Source organism: Rhinatrema bivittatum, chromosome 8 (genome assembly GCF_901001135.1).
Source record: "Rhinatrema bivittatum chromosome 8, aRhiBiv1.1, whole genome shotgun sequence".
NCBI lineage: Eukaryota > Metazoa > Chordata > Amphibia > Gymnophiona > Rhinatrematidae > Rhinatrema > Rhinatrema bivittatum.
In genome coordinates this window covers 182,575,695-182,594,335 of record NC_042622.1, presented here as the reverse complement: position 1 = coordinate 182,594,335, position 18,641 = coordinate 182,575,695, and the positions used below count along the sequence as shown (strand labels likewise).

Sequence of the window (18,641 nt, the reverse complement as noted above, 5' to 3'; positions counted from 1 at the left end):
ACTCAGCTGGTAAGCGCTGAGACCAGGTAAGTAGAGAAGAACTCCTCCGATCCAAAGATGTGGAAGGGCTTCAGTAAGTCTTTCCTCAGGTCTCCTTGCTCGGTGTGTCGTACCAACTTTGTTCCTTATCCCGTTCAGGCAGGGAAAGGGGGTTTCCGAGGAGTTGAGTGGCCCCCCCGATGGGCTAGGCCCCGCTTCAGGCTCGGTGGACACTCCACGTGGCGGTCCACGGCGGCGCCATCTTGCGCGTGGTTTGGTGCAGCACCATTTTCCCCCTTCAACCATCAGAGCACATGGTGCAGGCCAAGTGCCTAACATACGCATAATTGCGCACATAAGCGCGCACACACTTTAGCACACAACCGGTCGCTTAGATTTACACGTGCCGAGGCGAGTCTGTGCATGCTCAAGTGGCAATAGCTGCCCAAACGCACAAGCTAAAGAAGTTATGACCCTGGCAGCAAAGAAGTACAGGCGACATTCCCTTTGTACTGCCTGCCATATTAGGGCTGCACAGTCTGACCTGGAATCCTATCTGTGTCAGCAATGTGAGGAAGCCCAGGGAGGGCTGGATTCTCAGAACTTTTCTGAGTCCGGCCCCTCCCAGTTGGAGGATGGGTCAGACACAATCTTATCTGGAAGCACCCCAATCCTGAGCAATTCTGGGGCTGCGTTCTGCCCGGGAGAGGGCAGTTCAGCGGCCCCTACCCCGTTTCCTCCTAAGCCAAATATGGACCTGGCAGCCTTCTCTTGGTTGGAATTATTTTCAGTGCCTTCAAGCCTTTGTTCAGGCGCAGTCAGCTACTGCCCCTGCCTGGGCTGAGCCCCAGCTGGGAAGGCCTTGCCCCTCCCAGTCCTGTCATCATGCCTCATCTCACCAAGGGTATCCCTGACAAGGGACCCAGACACCTCGGACGATGACGGGGATTCAGTGGAGGACGGGGGAATCCCTCCAGGCATGGAGCCATACTGGAGCATGATTCGATTTTTCCACAGAGATGAATTGCTGGCCTGAGTCTCCCAGACCCTGAAGACTCTGGGAGTTCCTGGCACGGACCCTATGTCGGAGTGAAAGAAGAACTCCATCTTGGTGTCTCTACGGAAAGCCTCTTGCTATTTCCCGATGCTGGAAGCCATCCAGGAGTTGATTGACCAGGAATGGGACGCCCCGGAAGCAAGTTTTAAAGAAGGTCGGGTCTTGGAGGCCTTGTACCCTCTGGACCCAGCAGTCATGGAAAGCCTGCCCGAAAGTGGACGCCCTGGTCTGCACCATCTCAAAGCGAACAGCTATTCCTGTAGATGGAGGAGCGCCCTTGAAGGATGCTCACGATAGGTGGTTGGAATCCATCAAAGCAAGCCTTTGACGCGACAGCAATGACACTGCAGGTCACTTCCTGTTGTGCCCTGGTGGCTTTCTCATGTCTGCTTCTCTCTCAAGAGAGGCAGATAGCTCAGGGACGCATGCCGGAGAGGCGGTCAAACCCGCTGCTGCCTTCCTGGCGGATGCAAGCTCAAACCTAGTGCATACCTCAGTCAGAGGAGTAGCCTCAGTGGTGGCAGCCAGAAGACTGCAATGATTGCGAAATTGGTCAGCGGATGCAACCTCTAAGGCGAACCTCACAAAGATGCCCTTTAAGGGATCCCTCCTATTTGTAGGTGAATTGGAGAAGCTAGCTAGTAAGTGGGGTGAATCTCCTGTGCCCTGGCTACTGGAAGATAAGAAAAAAAGGTGTCAGCGCCCCTCACCCATGAAGGGGTTGGGCCAGGAGCTCCCAGTGCTTCCGGCCCTATAGAAACTTGTCATTTCAGTCATCTCTGCCCTCAGGAAGGTCTCAGTCCTTTTGGAACTGACAACCAAAAAGAGGAACAGGCTCGGGTTCAACCCGAACCCAGTGAAGTTTGGCCGACCCATCCACTGGACGAGGAGATAGGGGTGCAGACTATCCCTCTTCTATCAGCGGTGGGTCGAGATCACGTCAGACAAATGGGTACTGGATATCATACGAGAAGGTTACACTCTGGAATTTCACAGCATCCCTCGGGACAGTTCATGATGTCACCTTGCCACTCCCAGCACAAGAAACTGGCAGTGGAATCCACACTAAGGCTCCTCAGCCTGAGGGTTATAACTCCAGTACCTACACTCAAGTAAATACGGGGCGCTATTCCATCTATTTCATCGTGCCCAAGAAAGAGGGTTCATTCCGACCCATCCTGGATCTCAAGAGTGTCAACATCATCTGTGGCGTATTCACTTCCATAGAAACATAGAAAAATAAAAATGACGGCAGAAAAAGACCAATCGGCCCATCCAGTCTGCCCAGCAAGCTCCCACACTTATTTTCCCATACTTATCTGTTTCACTGACCACTATGTTCAGGGCCCTTGTTGGTAACTATTTGATTCAAATTTCCTGCCATTGATGCAGAGAGTAATGTTGGAGTTGCATCAAAGGTGAGCATAAGGCTTAATGGTTAAGGGTAGTAACCACCACATCAAGCAAGTTACCCCGATGCTTGTTTACCCAGCCTGCACAGATCAATGCCTTGTTGGATGTTGTCTGAATGTAAATCCTCTTTTCCACATTTATCCCTGATGTTGAAGCAGAGAGCAATGCTGTTATATGCATTCAAAGTGATGTATCAGGCTTAATTGGTTTAGGGTAGTAACCACTGTAATAAGCAAGCTACCCCCATGCTTATTTGTTTACCCAGACTGTGAAGTTCAGTCCTTGTTGGTTGTTGCCTGAATGCAAATCCTCTTTTCCACATTTCCCCTTGCCATTGAAGCAGAGAGCAATGTTGGAGTTGCATTAACCGTGCAAAGGCTTATTGAGTAAGGGTAGTAATCACCAGGTAGTAGCCTCCATTCCAGGAAGCCCCACCCCCCCATGGCTCTTCTCTTCATTCCCATCATCTAGCCTTTATGGATCCACAGTGTTTATCTCATGCCCCTTTGAAATCCTTCACAGTTTTAGTCTTCACCACTTCCTCCGGAAGGGCATTCCAGGCATCCACCACCCTCTCCGTGAAGAAATACTTCCTGACATTGGTTCTGAGTCTTCCTCCCTGGAGTTTCGAATCGTGACCCCTAGTTCTACTGACTTTTTTCCAACAGAAAAGGTTTGTTGTTGACCATGAATCATTAAAACCTTTCAAGTATCTGAAAGTCTTCCGCATGGAAACTGTTCACTCCGTCATAATGGCAGTGCAACCGGGAGAGTTCTTAACCTCCCTGGACCTCTCGGAGGCCTACCTTCACATTCCAATCCGTCAAGACCACCAACATTTCCTAAGCTTTGTGGTACTGGGCTGCCATTACCAGTTCCGGGTGTTGCCCTTCGGCCTGGCAACTGCCCCCAGAACATTCTCCAAAATTATGGTGGTCGTGGTGGCGGCACTGAGGAAAGAAGGGATCCTGGTGCACCTTTAACTTAGACGACTGGCTGATCCGGGCAAAGTCATTGGAAGAGAGCCTCCAGGTGACCAGCAGAATCAGCTCTCTCCTAAAGGAACTCGGGTCATGAAAATGGAGAAGAGCAGCCTCAAGCCCTCCCAGTCCTTAGAGTACCTGGGGGTCCGATTCGACACCAAGCAGAACAAGGTCTTCCTCCCTCCCTCGAGAAGAAGGAAACTGATGGACCAAGTGCGTTGGTTGACGCACACAATGCGCTCCAGGGTGTGAGACTATCTCTAGGTCCTCGGCCTCATGGAGTCAACCCTGGAAGTAGTACCGTGGGTGAGTGCACACATGCGGCCTTTCCAATGCTCCCTGCTGTCATGCTGGAGTCCACTGTCTCAAGACTACTCGATTCGCCTCCACCGGCTGATAGAAGTATGCTCTCGGCTCCAGTGGTGGCCACAGGAAGTTCACCTAAACAAGGGTGTAAACCTGTCCCCACCGAACTGGATCGTCCTCATGACTGACACGAGCCACCGAGGGTGGGGAGCTCACTGTCAGAAACTGATAACCCAGGGGCAATTGACCGAGGAAGAGGCGACTGGAACATAAACCGCTTGGAAGCGTGAGTGGTCAGATTAGCATGCCTGTAGTTCAGCCACAGGCTCCAGGGGCAAGCAATCCACATGATGTCAGACAATGCAACAACAGTTGCCTACATCAGCCGCCAGGGAGGAACCAAAAGCCACCAAGGGTCTCTGGAGATAGACACCCTTATGGAATGGGCAAAGTTGAACCTACAAGGGATCTCGGCCTCCCACATTGTGAGAAAAGACAACATCAGAGCAGACTTTCTCAGCAGGGAAAGCCTGGATCCAGGGGAATGGATGCTGTCGATCAGAGTCTTCCAGCTCCTAGTAGATTGCTGGGGCCTCCCATCCTTCGACCTATTGGCTACATCTCACAATGCGAAGGTTCCCCAGTTCTTCAGTCGCAGACTAGATCAGTGCTCCCAAGGGGATTGATGCCCTTGTCCAGACTTAGCCAGAGGAGGACTTACTGTACACCATCCCTCCGTTGCCTCTACTGGGCAAGATAATCCGCAAGATCGAACACCACAGAGGACTAGTCCTTCTGGTGCCCCCGAATTGGCCCAGATGCCCATGGTATGCAGACATGCAGAGGCTTCTCGTCAAAAGTCCCCTTTGCCTCTCCCTTCATAGAGACCTTCTCCAGCAGGTCCGATTCTTCATGAAGATCCAACTCTATTCTCTCTTACGGTCTGGCCCTTGAGAGGGTTCGCCTGACGAAGCGTGGCTATTCGGCGGCCATGATCGCCACATTGCTCCGCGCGCTGAAGTTCTCAACGTCCCTGGCATACGTACGGATCTGGAGAATATTTGGAGCGCAGGATGCCCCTGCGAACAGCCAAGATCACCATGATTCTGGAATTTTAACAGGTCAGCCTGAACAAAGGTTTGTCCCTCAACTCCCTGAAGGTCCAGGTGGCAGCCGCCATCTGCTTCAGGGCTGGGGTGAACGTAAACCATCTGTCAGCGCATCCAGACTTGGCCCGTTTCCTACCCTTAAAAGTGGCCGGTCCCCCAACGGAACCTCTATCTAGTATTGGACTTCCTAGCAGGGCCTTCCTTCAGACTACTGCGCAGTCTGTCGTTACTCCTTTTAACACTAAAGACTGTATTCTTGGTGGCAGTTTGCTCGGCTCATCACATCTCTGAACTACAGGTGCTGTCTTGTCGGGAACCGTTCCTTTGATTGATTCCAGGAACAGTACAGCTTCGCACCGTCCCCTCCTTCTTACCAAAGGTAGTCTCGGAGTCTCAGAAGAACCAATCCATCTCCTTACTATCCCCGGATAGACAAAGGATATGGAAGACTACTGCCTTCTTTACCATCTAAACATTGGTAGACTTTTAGTGCGGTATCTTGAACGTTCAGAACCAGTGCGCAAGACAGATCGCTTGTTTGTTCTTCATGGGGGAAAGAAACAGGGCGAAGCGGCTTCGTGAGCTACCACAACTCGACGGATCAAGGAAGTAATCAAGGGAGCTTATGTAGAGGCAGGGAAGCCTTTACCCCTCCAGGTCAAAGCTCGTTCTACCAGGGCCCAGGCAGTATCCTAGGCGGAAGCTAAACTACTGTCTCCAGCTGACATCTGTCGAGCAGCGATATGGTCCTCCTTATACACCTTCTCCAGGTTCTACTGCCTGGACGTCCAGGCCCGAGAGGATGCAGCCTTTGCACGGGCAGTGCTAACCGGACCACGAGCAGCCTCCCGCCCCATTCGGGAATAGCTTTTGTACATCCCATTGGTCCTGAGTCCATCTGGCTACACACTAAGAAATGGAGAAATTACTTACCTGATAATTTCATTTTCCTTAGTGTAGACAGATGGACTCAGCATCCCGCCCACGGCTGCCCATGAATGGTACCAAGAAATCACCCATGAGGCGAATCTCAATTCCACGAAAGTGCAGGTAAGCCGTCGCCCTATCCCCAGATCAGGGCAACTGTAGTGTTGCTGGGATCCAGCACTTTCGTGGTTGAGTACAGTAACGGTCTCCAGTTTTTAAGTAAAGTTTTAATCAAGTATTAAGTTGTATCCAAGTTCAAATTAACTTTTTCAATAGTATGTCCACAATGGCTTTGGAAGAGAATACTGGGTGGCTGAGATCACTGCAAGAGTGTGTCTAGGGTGATGTCATGAAACCTGACTCCGTCTCCATCTGCTAGCAGGGGAGCACATAACCCATTGGTCCTGAGTCCATCTGGCTACACTAAGGAAAACAAAATTATCAGGTAAGTAATTTCTACATTCTTGATCATAAATGAGACTACATTTTTTTGTATGTACTTTCTCTATTTCCTACAGTATGAGCACTACATAAAATCAAAGCAATAGATCTACTGGAGATTAGTGTGTTCTAGTGAATGACCTCACGTTTCATCTGGGTTTTTTGATGGCATTGCTGGGAAGCTGGGTATAAGACTTCCTCTGAGATAACTCCTCAGAAGCCTGGTAGAGCACTTAGCTTGAACTGAGAAGTCATGATCTACACTTTCTCATAGCACAACTCATATGCACTACTGTGTCCTTCAGCCAAACTTATCGGCTTCATGACTGGAAGCTGAAAAGTTTCCAGAAGAACATTAATTTTCTATGAATGATGTGGGAGGGTAACAAAGAGGAAGCTAGTTAAAGTTATTACTTGTAGAAAATGCTGTGTGGATAGGGGACTCCAAGATGCCCATGCTCAAGCCTGATGCTTTGGGCAGTACTCCTAGACCCACATGTAAATGTCTCACCTTTTCTGAAACTTTTCCTTCCTTTCCCAGCAAGATGATGTTAGAGAGAGGATAAAACCCATTCCCTGTACGTACCTGGATCAGTCCAGACCGTGGGTTATGTCCCCAATCCAGCAGATGGAGTCAGCCCAAAGCTTCGAGGGGGCGTCACCATAAGTACTACTACCCCCTCTGCAGGAGTTCAGTATCTTCTGACTCCAGCAGATGCGAGTAGGGGAATCTGGGCTTGCTCCCGATTTCCTATAACCTATTCTGTTTTCCCTTGGTTGGAACTTTCTTCTCTGTCTCTGTCTTGTCTTGGATCAAGTTGTATTTAAAAAAAAAAAAAAAAAAAAGATAGTTAATTGATTAATTGGGGAGGCGGGGCTCCTTCCTTGTGCTGCCTCTCTGTCTCCTTTGTTTCCTCAGCGCGAGCCTGTGTTCTTGCCGGGGTAAGTCGTTTTTCTTGGTTTTCTGGGCTGTAGTTTTATTTTCAGCTTGCTGATTGAGACTGCCGGTGTGCCCGGCCTGCCAGCGATTTCCCTCGCTCCCGCGGCCATCTTGCACGCGCCTCGTGGGCTGCAGGGAGCAGGGTGAGTGATCTCAGCGGGTTGCGAGGCCAGGACAGGCCCCCCCCGCGGCGCCGCTTGTTTTTCTCGGCGGGTTGTGCAGGCCGTTCGGGCCCCCCCGCAGCGGCGCGCCGTTTCGCAGCCCCCCCCCCCTTCCGCCCCGAGGCTCACCGAGTGATTTTAGCTGCCGGGGGTGGTTTTTCTGAGCGCCTGCTATGCCGCGGCCGTCGCGTTGCTCGGCCTGCGGCGAGCCCAGTTCGCGCATTTCCAGGGAGGGCATCTGTGCTAGGTGCCTCCCAGGGGGGGAAGGCACGTCCGGGCCCCGCACTCGTTTTCCAGCGGTGCTAGCCTTGCCCGGGCGGCGTGGGCCGGCCCCTCCCCCATTCCTGGCGGGAACGGCGGCCATTTTGCACGCGCTGCGCCGCGAGGGAGATCGGACAGCGCTGGGGGATGGGGAGGCTTCAGGGGACTCTCCCCCGAACTTGCTGCCGGAGGAAGATCCGGAGCTGGACTCACAGGAGCAGGGCCCTCCGGGACCCCCCCCCCCCCCCGCGGAGATTCCCCCGAGTAGCTCCCACGGGGCCTCCGCCCCCCAAACTACCCGCGACCTTCGTCCCTCTCCTCGGCCCCCCCCCCCTCCGGGGGGCGTGGGGGCCCCACAGCTCCCCGCACACGTCCGGCTCCCTGTGGGTTCGGGGGGGGCTGGTTCGGACCCAGTTTCCCCGGGATCGGACCCTGCCGTTTCGGGACAAGGGGATTCTACTTCAGAGGGAGAGGATCCACGCACGCTGCGCCTCTTCCAGCGGGAAGAGCTGGATGACCTAATCCCACAAATCATTCAGGGGTTGGACCTCGATCCCCCGCCGGACCCACCAGCTCCCGTCGCGCCCGCTGTCGTTACTTCTTCGAAGAAGGGGGACCCGGTCCTGGCGGCGCTGCACCCGCGGGCGCGGGCATTTCCCATCCACGAGTCGTTCCTGCAACTTCTTACTAGGGAATGGGATTCCCCGGAAGCTGCGCTAAAGGGCAGCAGAGCCATGGAGAGGCTGTACCCGCTGCCGGAAGATTTTCTGGATCTCATCAAGGTACCCAGGGTGGACTCCGCAGTGACGGCGGTCACGAAGAGGACGACCATTCCGGTGACGGGTGGAGTGGCGCTGCGGGATACGCAGGATCGCAAGTTGGAAGTATTCCTCAAGCGGGTCTTCGAGGTCTCCGCAGTGGGACTGCGGGCGGCGATGTGTAGCTCTCTTGCCCAGCGGGCTAGTCTTCTCTGGGTACAGCTACTGCTCACTTCTCAGGTGCTGCCTCCCGAGGAGGCCGCCCAGGCGGACCGACTCGAAGCCGCAGTGGCATACGGGGCTGATGCCTCCTACGATCTACTCAGGGTCCTCTCCCGCTCCATGGCCTCGGTAGTGGCGGCGCGTCGACTCCTATGGCTCCGCAACTGGGCGGCGGACACGTCCTCCAAGTCGAGCCTGGGTTCCCTGCCTTTCAGGGGTAAGTTCCTGTTCGGAGAGGAGCTGGACCAGATAATCAAGTCACTGGGGGAAAACGCGGTCCATCGCCTGCCGGAAGACAGATATCGCTCCACCAGGGCGTTCTCGTCCTCCCGGACCAGAGCCAGGGCGCAAAGACGCTACAGGAGTTACAGGCCGGCGGTATCCCGGCCTCCTCCCTCCAGGGCTCAGCCCTGGTCCCGTTCCTTTCGCGGGCGCCGCCCAGCGCGGGCCGCTTCCACGGCGGGACAGCCCTCGCCCAAATCCTCTCAAAGATGTTCAGCTCGCCCACTCCGCCGTTCCCAAGATCGGGGGACGGCTGGCGTTCTTTTACGAGGAGTGGGCACGGATCACCTCGGATCAGTGGGTTTTGGACACCATAGGACACGGCTACGCGTTGGAATTTGCCCGCCCTCCGAAGGGACGGTTCATCTTCTCTCCCTGCGACTCGGCCATCAAGCGAAGGGCGGTGCAGCTGACCCTGGACAGACTGTGGGAGATAGGCGCCATTACGCCCGTACCCTCCGGAGAGGTGGGCTCGGGCCATTATTCCATCTATTTCGTCGTACCGAAGAAAGACGGTTCCTTCCGCCCCATCCTGGACTTGAAGGAAGTCAACAGATCCCTTCGGGTGGTCCGGTTCCGCATGGAAACACTACGTTCGGTGATCGCGGCGGTACATCGAGGGGAGTTTCTGGCCTCCTTGGACCTGACGGAGGCCTACCTTCACATTCCCATTCGCCAGGAGCATCATTGTCTGCTACGGTTCAAGATCCTGGATCAGCATTTCCAGTTTGTGGCGCTTCCGTTCGGATTAGCAACGGCCCCGCGCACCTTTACCAAGATCATGGTAGTTGTAGCGGCTGCCCTCCGGAAGGAAGGGATTCTAGTACATCCTTACTTGGACGATTGGCTCATACTAGCGAAGTCTTTTCCACAGGGACAGGCGGCAGTAGCCAGGGTGATACAGTTTCTGCAGTCCCTGGGATGGGTGGTGAACTTCTCCAAGAGCTCCCTCGTGCCCTCGCAGCGCTTGGATTTCTTGGGGGCGACCTTCGACACCCGTCTGGGCGCGGTTTTTCTACGGCAGGACAAGGCGCACGCCCTACGGGAACACATACAGCGATTCTCTGCATTACCAGCTCCCTCCTCCTGGAACTATCTTCAGCTCCTGGGGGTGATGGGCTCCACCATCGACATGGTGCCTTGGGCATTTGCGCACCTCCGCCCTCTACAAAGAGCGCTTCTATCCTGTTGGAAACCACTCTCGCAGGACTACCAAGTGATACTTCCGCTGCCCCAGTTTGCCAGAAACAGCTTGGCCTGGTGGATGGTCCCGGAGAATCTGGCTCGCGGCGTGTCCCTCGACCTACCAAATTGGGTGGTGGTGACCACCGACGCCAGTCTCATAGGCTGGGGAGCCGTCTGCGACCGAAGCGCCATGCAGGGGACGTGGTCCGCGGAGGAATCAAAGTGGTCCATCAATCGTCTGGAGACCAGAGCGGTCAGATTGGCGCTTCTCCATTTCCTGCCGCTCCTTCGAAATCGGGAAGTCAGAATCTTATCGGACAACGCGACTACGGTAGCCTACATCAACCGTCAGGGCGGCACTCGCAGTCCGCAGGTCGCGCTCGAGGCAGCGATGCTGATGCAGTGGGCGGAGCGGCATCTGCGCCGCCTGGCGGCCTCGCACATCGCGGGCGTGGACAACGTCCAGGCGGACTTCCTCAGTCGCCAGCGGCTGGATCCCGGAGAGTGGTCTCTCTCCGACACGGCCATGCGACTGCTCGTCCGGCGGTGGGGCTCCCCCCACCTGGATCTCATGGCGTCCGTCCAGAACACCAAAGCGCCTCGCTTCTTCAGTCGCCGGAGAGAACGGGGGGCGGAGGGCGTAGATGCTCTCGCGCTCCCGTGGCCGGCCGATCTGCTCCTATACGCGTTTCCCCCTTGGCCGTTGGTGGGAAGACTACTCCGACGGATAGAGGTTCATCAGGGGCCTGTGATCTTCGTCGCGCCAGAGTGGCCAAGACGACCTTGGTTTGCGGATCTCCTCCACCTGGTAATCGACGGACCCATCCGGCTGGGACATCTTCCCCGCCTCCTACACCAGGGACCGGTATTTTTCGACCAGGCAGAACTCTTCTGTCTTGCGGCCTGGCTTTTGAGAGGCGCCGCCTCCGCCGACGGGGGTACCCGGAGGCGGTAGTGTCAACGCTGCTGCGGTCTCGGAAGACTTCGACGTCGGTGGCCTATGTGCGAGTCTGGAAGGTGTTCGAACTGTGGTGTACCGACCGGAACACAAGACCCACGGAGGCGTCTGTCCCGCAGATTCTCCAGTTCCTACAGGCGGGAGTGGAAAAGGGGCTCGCTTACAACTCACTTCGAGTTCAAGTGGCCGCTCTTGGATCCCTCCTGCGGGGAGGAGGATCTCTGTTACAGCACCCGGACATCGGCCGTTTTCTCAAGGGTGTCAAGCACTTGCGGCCCCCATTGCGGGATCCTTGTCCCTCTTGGAGCCTCAATCTGATACGTTCCATGTCGGGACCTCCTTTTGAACCACTGAGGAGTGCAACGATCAAGGACCTCACTCTCAAGGCGGTGTTCCTGGTGGCTATATGCTCCGCTCGGCGTATCTCGGAGCTGCAGGCTCTGTCCTGCCGGGAACCTTATCTCCGGTTCTCCGATTCGGGCGTTTCACTTCGTACGGTGCCTTCCTTCCTCCCGAAGGTGGTGTCCGCCTTCCATGTGAATCAGACGGTGGAATTGCCTTCTTTCTCTTCGTCTGAGCCGCGGGCTCTTCGTCTCCTCGACGTCAAGCGCACTCTGCGGGTCTACCTGGAGGCTACGAATGACTTTCGGACTTCTGACCATCTCTTCGTCCTTTGGTCTGGTCCCCGGAAGGGATCCCAGGCCTCGAAGGCGACTATTGCCAGATGGCTGAAGGCCGGCATTGCCGCTTCCTACATCGGGACGGGGCGGACTCCTCCACCCGGTATTGTGGCGCATTCTACACGCTCTCAGGCGGCCTCCTGGGCGGAGAGTCGATCGGTATCTTCGCAAGAAATCTGTAGAGCGGCTACCTGGAAATCGTTACACACGTTCTCGAGACACTACAGGCTACACCTCGCCTCGTCCGTCCATGGACACTTTGGCGAACAGGTTCTACGAGCAGGCCTCGCAGAATCCCACCCGGGTTAGGGAAGCTTGGGTACATCCCACGGTCTGGACTGATCCAGGTACGTACAGGGAAAAGAAAATTATTACTTACCTGCTAATTTTCGTTCCTGTAGTACCATGGATCAGTCCAGACGCCCACCGCATTTGGGTTCTACTCCTGCTCGGCTGCCTGTTATATGGTAGTGTCTTCTTCTCCTTCTCCTACTATGTTCTTTCACGTGTTCCCCGTTTCACTGTCTGTGACTGTTTTTCTTGGGGGTCGACACGAGTTGTGACCTCCCATCCGTTGGTGGGATGGTACAGTTCTCTCTGTTCTAAATTCAGCGGCTCATTGTTGCCGTCTTGTTTAAACTTGATCCAATTCAGGGGTTTTCTGTTTACTCGGGCTTTGATATTCTCGATACTGAACTCCTGCAGAGAGGGTAGTAGTACTTATGGTGATGCCCCCTCGAAGCTTTGGGCTGACTCCATCTGCTGGATTGGGGACAAAAACCAACGGTCTGGACTGATCCATGGTACTACAGGAACGAAAATTAGCAGGTAAGTAGTAATTTTCTTTTTTCTTCCCATAGTTAATGTCCAATCATCTTTCTTCACCTTAGTAATTAGAAGGGGTTTGCTGGGATTACAGGCCATTGGGTTGGGTTGAAGCCTGGAATATTACCCCCTTGGATTCTGCTCCCAGCCCTAAGCACTCCAGGAAGCACTCCCCTGAAACCCAGTTCTGGCTGGATGTCACAGTGAGGTTGTGAGGTCCCCTTAATCTTGGCACAAACCTTTCCAAGACTTAAGGAAGCAGCTGTGAACACAAGACCAGAAACAACTGTCAGCTCGGTACTTGTGGGCAGAGGGATGCTGAGGTCAACACCAGAAATTACTGTGTTAGAATACAAAGTGTCTCACCGAAGAGTTAACATTGACACAGTCGTTCAGGCGAAATGCTTGCCATGTTGGATGGTTTTTTTAAATCACTAATTTGTTTTATTCTTTACACATTTTTTTCATTAAAACATATTAAAGTTTCTTAGAGGTTTTTTGAGAGATGATTACTATCCTCAACGGGTGAGTGTGAGCCTTTTCTTCCACTGTGGTGTCTGAAGTCTTTCCTCCTGTTTTTTTGTTTTACCAATGTTTGAATATAAAAATTATTGAGGATAACCTTTAAAACTTTTGTAGGTTATTTTGTCCTTCCTTTATTTGTTAGAATCAGCTGGAGATTTTTCTGTCAAAATATGGTAAATTTCTGGGCCAAAATATTAGAATTTTTCAAGTTGTCATCTGGGAAACCTAGCTTTGATGTCAGGGGTTCCTATCGTATTGAGAGGAAACCTTAGCCATCGGAGCATCTTTCTCTTTACATTATCCTTGTAAACATAAAATTATGTATTTAATTATCTGCAAGCTTTTGAAATGGTTTCTGAAAGTTCCTTGAGTTACCGGTATATTATTCTTCCTAGTAATAGAAGATAATATAATTGGTGGCTGTTTTTATATTTTTTTCCTCATTTTCTCATATACTGAAGGGATTAGCCCAGCTCTTTATTAAAGCTGGAGTTTAGCCCATCATTTTTTTAATTATGTTATGGTCTTTATTGTATGGGGTATACAGTATTTTGTTGATGTGCTTTGTTGGTAACATGTTGAATGTTATAGTTTGATTGAATATAGTTTTTCTTGCTGTAGAGAAAGTGAAGTTGTTCAACTATAACAGGTGTTCTCTGTGGACAGAAGGACAAACAGCTACACTTCTGGATGATGTCATCTGATGGCGCCAAGTCGGGTACTGCTCCCTCCAAGCTCAGAAGTTACTAGAACTCTGCTGCATGATCTGCCTCTATTTCCTAACTAACCCTAATGTACCGGGGGGAGAGAGGGTATGAATGGCTGTTTGTCTGCTGTCCATGGAGAACACCTGTTACAGGTAAGCAACTTCGCTTTCTCCTTGTACAAGCTTGTGACAATACAGTCACACATGTGGAGGCTACTTAACTGAAGGTTGTAGGTGAACAGATTGTCTTTGTTGACTTCCTGCATGAGGGTTGAGAGAAATTGAAGAGGACCTTGCAAAACTGGGAGACTAGGTATCCAAATGGCAAATGAAATTTAATTTCGACAAGTGCACAGTAATGCACTTAGGGAAGAGTTACCCAAATTATAGCTACACAATGCAAGATTGTACTTTAGGAGTCACCATTCAGGAAAAGGATCTAGGCATCATTGTTGATAATACATTGAAATCTTCTGCTTAGTGTGCAGAGCAGCCAAGGACGCAAATAGAATGTTAGGGATTATTAGGAAAGGAATAGAGAATAAAACAGAATATCATAATGCCTCTGTATCACTCTGTGTTGCGACCTCATCTTGAGTACTGTGTGCAGTTCTCGTCACCACGTCTCAAAAAAGATATAGCAGAATTAGAAAAGGTGCAGAGAAGGGCGACCAAAATGATAAAAGAGATGAAATGATTCCTCTATGAGGAAAGACTGAAGAGGTTAGGACTCTTCAGCCTGGAGAAGAGACAGCTGAGGGGAGATATGATAGAGGTCTATAAAATAATGAGTGGAATGAGTAAATGTTAATCAGTTATTTACTCTTTCAAAAAGTACAAAGGCTAGGGGATACAATGAAGTTACTAAGTAATACATTTAAAACGAATAAGAGAAAATACTTTTTTTTACTCAATGCATAATTAAGCTCTAGAATTCATTGCTAGAGGATGTGCTGAAAGCTATTAGTGTAATTGTGTTTAAAAAAAAGGTTTGGACAAGTTCCTGGAGGAAAAGTCTATTAACCATTATTAAGATGGTATTACAGAAATCCACTGCTTATTCTTGGGATATTTAGCTTGGAATTTCTCTACCCCTTAGAGTAGAGAAATTGGCCACTGTTGGAAACAGGATACTGGGCTTGATGGCCCTTTGGTCTGACCCAGTAAGGTAATTCTCCTAGGACAAGTAGGATGGTAGCCCTCACCTGTGGGTGTCATTATCAGATGGAGCCCGACACGGAAAAATTTGTCAGTTTCTAGAAACTTTGACTGGCACACTGAGCATGCCCAGCATGCCACCATCCTCACATCCACGCGGGGTCCCTCTTCAGGCTCTTTTTTCCACAAAGTGTTTGCCTCGCAATAGTGGAGCTCTGCTCTTTCATCTGTTTTTTTCAGTCTTTCCGTTGGTTTTTTGGTGGTCGCTGCGCCAGGTCCCTCTCCACTGGTCGGTGTCTTTCCTGCAGTGCAGTAGGTTGAATTTTCCCCTTGTTGCTGTCAAATCCTGGTGAATCACTTCTCGGTGGCCACCGGCCGTCGACTGCTCGCCGGCTGTTTATGGCATCGTCCGGTTTTCTACGATGCCCACAGTGCCAGCAAATCATGTCTATCACTGATCTGCATGTGGTTTGTATCCTCTAACTGGGGGTGTCGCACGACATTTGGGGGTGCAAGCTCTATGGTCAAATGACCCCCAAAGGCTGTTGTGCCCAGTTGGATAAGATGGAAAAGCTTTCTGGGCACAAAATGTCTGACCCATCTACTCCGGTATCGGGGCTGTCGACACTGGGAGGCCATGGGGAGCTGCTAGAATATGCCATCCCTCTCCACTCCTCCATTGGGTCTCGAAAGAGAAATGGGCCAGAGATAGGCCATCTCCGGTGTCCTCGCATTACAAGACATCGGGATCTTCGCCTTCATCCCGGTCCTTCCCCGGGAAGGACCGGGCTAAGCACCGAGGGAACTCCTGCAAGCATCATCACCAGTCGCCGTCTTTACAGGACACCGGGTCAGATGCACTGGCACTGAAGCAACCCTGTGAAGAGGAGGCCTCGGTCTCTATCAGACCCGGGAGTCCCAGGCGTTCCCCACTGGTGTCGGTGCTGGGCAACAAGCCTCCTCGGGGCTCCAAGAGGCTCTGGTGATGCTGCTGCTCCTCCTCAGTCCGTTCTTTCTTCAGCGGACTTTCGAAAGGAGTTGGATTGCAGGGTTCAGCTGGTGGGGCTACGAGCCCTGTGGGGTATTGAGCTGCCATCGGCACCTGTTCCTGTGCCAGAGCCTGCGCTATCTCTGTTGGCGCCCCTGCTCGAGCATCTAGACGTCCTTTTGAGTATACTTCCGATGCAACCAGTGCCCGGGGTACCATCTGTGCACCAGCGGCCACCGATGCCCTCCTCCAGAGCGATTCCCATCATTGGTCCAAGGAGGAGGAAGAATCGATGCGGATGATGACAACTGCGGAGGCGCTAGTTCCGCGGCCACGATTCCCCAGGCCATCGGGGGTCTTGGGGCTGTCTGTAACTTCGATGACCTTGGTATCCAAACTGAGAGTCTTGGGCAGGGACCCTCCACATGAGCCCCCATATGATCCGAGGGGGGATGATAGCTCTGAGCCCTCTTGAGATGACTCGGCAACCTTCTCTCAGAACCATCTCCGCCGGATGAGAGGCGTAGGGTCCCCCCCCAGAAGACCTTTCCTTTGCAGGTATTATCCAGCCGATGGCGGAGGCCATCCCATTTCGGCTCCTAACTGAGGAGGATGCCCGGCACAAAATGCTAGAAGTCTTCCAGTTTGTGGCTGCCCCAAAGGAAGTTGTGGCGGTTCCAGTCCATAACATTTTCAAGGAGCTCCTCAGGATCTGGGAACACGCTGAGACCGTTCCTCCATGTAATTGGATGCAATTTACTTAGTGCAACAAGCATTTTGGTTTGAGAGGTGACACCTCCCGCATCAATCCATTGTGGTGGAGTCTGCCCTCAAGAAAGCCAAGCGCGCCCACCCCTCTACTCCTCCAGGTCGAGAGCATCGGGCGTTGGATGCTCTGGGTAGGAAGGTCTACCAGCGCATGATGCTGATCGCCCGCATTGCCTCCTATTAACAGTATATGACCCAGTACAACCGGAACTTGTGGAAGCAAGTCCAGGAACTGTGCAGCGCTTGCCTCAACAGCAGCAGGAAGCCTTTTTGGTGGTGGTATAGCAGGGCCTGGAGGCAGGTAAACCCGAGGTGAGATCCACGTACAGTGTTTTTGAGATGGCAGCCAGGGTGGCCGCAGCGGGCATTGGCGCCTGCAGGATGGTCTGGCTCTGTGCCTCGGACCTTCATCCAGAGGTCCAGGAGAAGCTGGCAGATCTGCCCTGCAGGGGGGAGAATTTTCAGGGATAAGATCAGGGACGCGGTGGCCCAGCTGAAGGACCAACATGAGACCCTTCAGCACCTTTCCACCAGTACTTCTGACCCACCATCCTCAGTCAGAAAATCCTCACAACAGGGCTCTAGGAAGTCCTATCACCAGAGGAAATATTACCCTCCTGCCTCGAGGGCACATACGCCACGTGCAGCTTCCGGGGGTCGCTTCAGACAACAGAGGGCCCCCAGAACTCAGCCAGCCCCCCAGCAGAGCCCCGCTACGGGGTTTTGACTGGGAGTGGGGGAACATGAGCCAGACTGACGTACCCTCAGCACCCTGCCCTCCAGTTGGGGGTCCGGCTGCGTCTTTTTGCGGAATATGACCCCACGTTACCTCGGACCAGTGGGTTCTCTCCATTGTTTGCCAAGGGTACAAGCTAAACTTCAGAGATATCCCCGCAGATTCTCCCCTATGTCCATCGTGGGCTTTGTCCGCTCATCAGGAAATACTTTCAACAGAGCTCTCCGCCCTTCTAAGGCCTGAGCCTTTGACCCTGTTCCTCTGTGACAGCAGGGACGGGGGTTCTACTCTCAGTATTTCCGGATACTAAAGAGAACAGGGTGCCTCTGCCCTATTCTTGACCTAAGAGCCTTGAACTAGTTTCTTCAAAGAGAAAAGTTCAAGATGGTCTCATTGGGCACCTTGATCCCACTCCTGCAAAAAGGAGACTGGCTGTGCTCCCTCAATTTAAGATGCTTATGCCCAGATCAAGATCTTCAATGGTCAAAGAAAGTATCTCCAATTTATTATGGGCAGGAAACTCTTCTAGTATAGAGTGTTGCCATTCGGCCTTGCATCAGCCCCTTGTGTTTTCACTAAGTGCCTGGCAGTGGTGAGGGCGCACCTCCACTGTCTGGGGTACATGTGTTCCCCTACCTCGATGACTAGCTGGTCAAGAGTGCCACTCAACAGGGTGCGCTACGCGCTCTCAATCTGTCCATTGCAGTGCCGCAGTCTCTGGGGTTTATCAATTACCCCAAGTCCCATCTCATCCCAATGCCACACTTGGGATTCATCGGGGCCAGACTGGACCCAGTTCAAGCCAGGTTGTTTCTGCCCCACGATTGAGCAATCGCCCTATCTTTCCTTGCGAGTTTGGTCCGCTGATGCCTAGTCTTCTGGATCACTTGGCAGCATCTATCCATGTTAAACACCCCCCCCCCCCCCCCCGACCTATCTGTGCATGCGCAGTGAGCAGTGGACGATGTCTCAGTGGACACAGGCAACCCAGGACCTCGATGTGCATATCTGCTTTATGCAACCTCTCCAGGTCTCCCTGGCCTGGTCAGAGGACCTATTCATTTCAAGTTCCCCCACCCCAGTTCGTACTACCACTGATCCATTCCCCCCTGGTTGGGGGGCGCATCTGGACAGCCTCCATACCCAAGGTCGTTGGTCAGCTCAAGAATCTCAATGCCAGATCAACTTCCTGGACCTTTGGGTGATCCGCTGCTCTCTTTGGGCGTTTCGGAATCACTTGTCACACAGTGATCCTGATTCAGACAGACAATCA

The 18,641-nt window shown here is 52.7% G+C and overlaps 1 protein-coding gene across 7 annotated transcripts in view; it reads left to right on the top strand.

The window, feature by feature from the left end:
- Window positions 1-18,641, top strand: part of NF1 (neurofibromin 1) — a 527,350-nt gene that overhangs the window by 401,405 nt on the left and 107,304 nt on the right. The gene's annotated exons all lie outside the window — the stretch shown is intronic.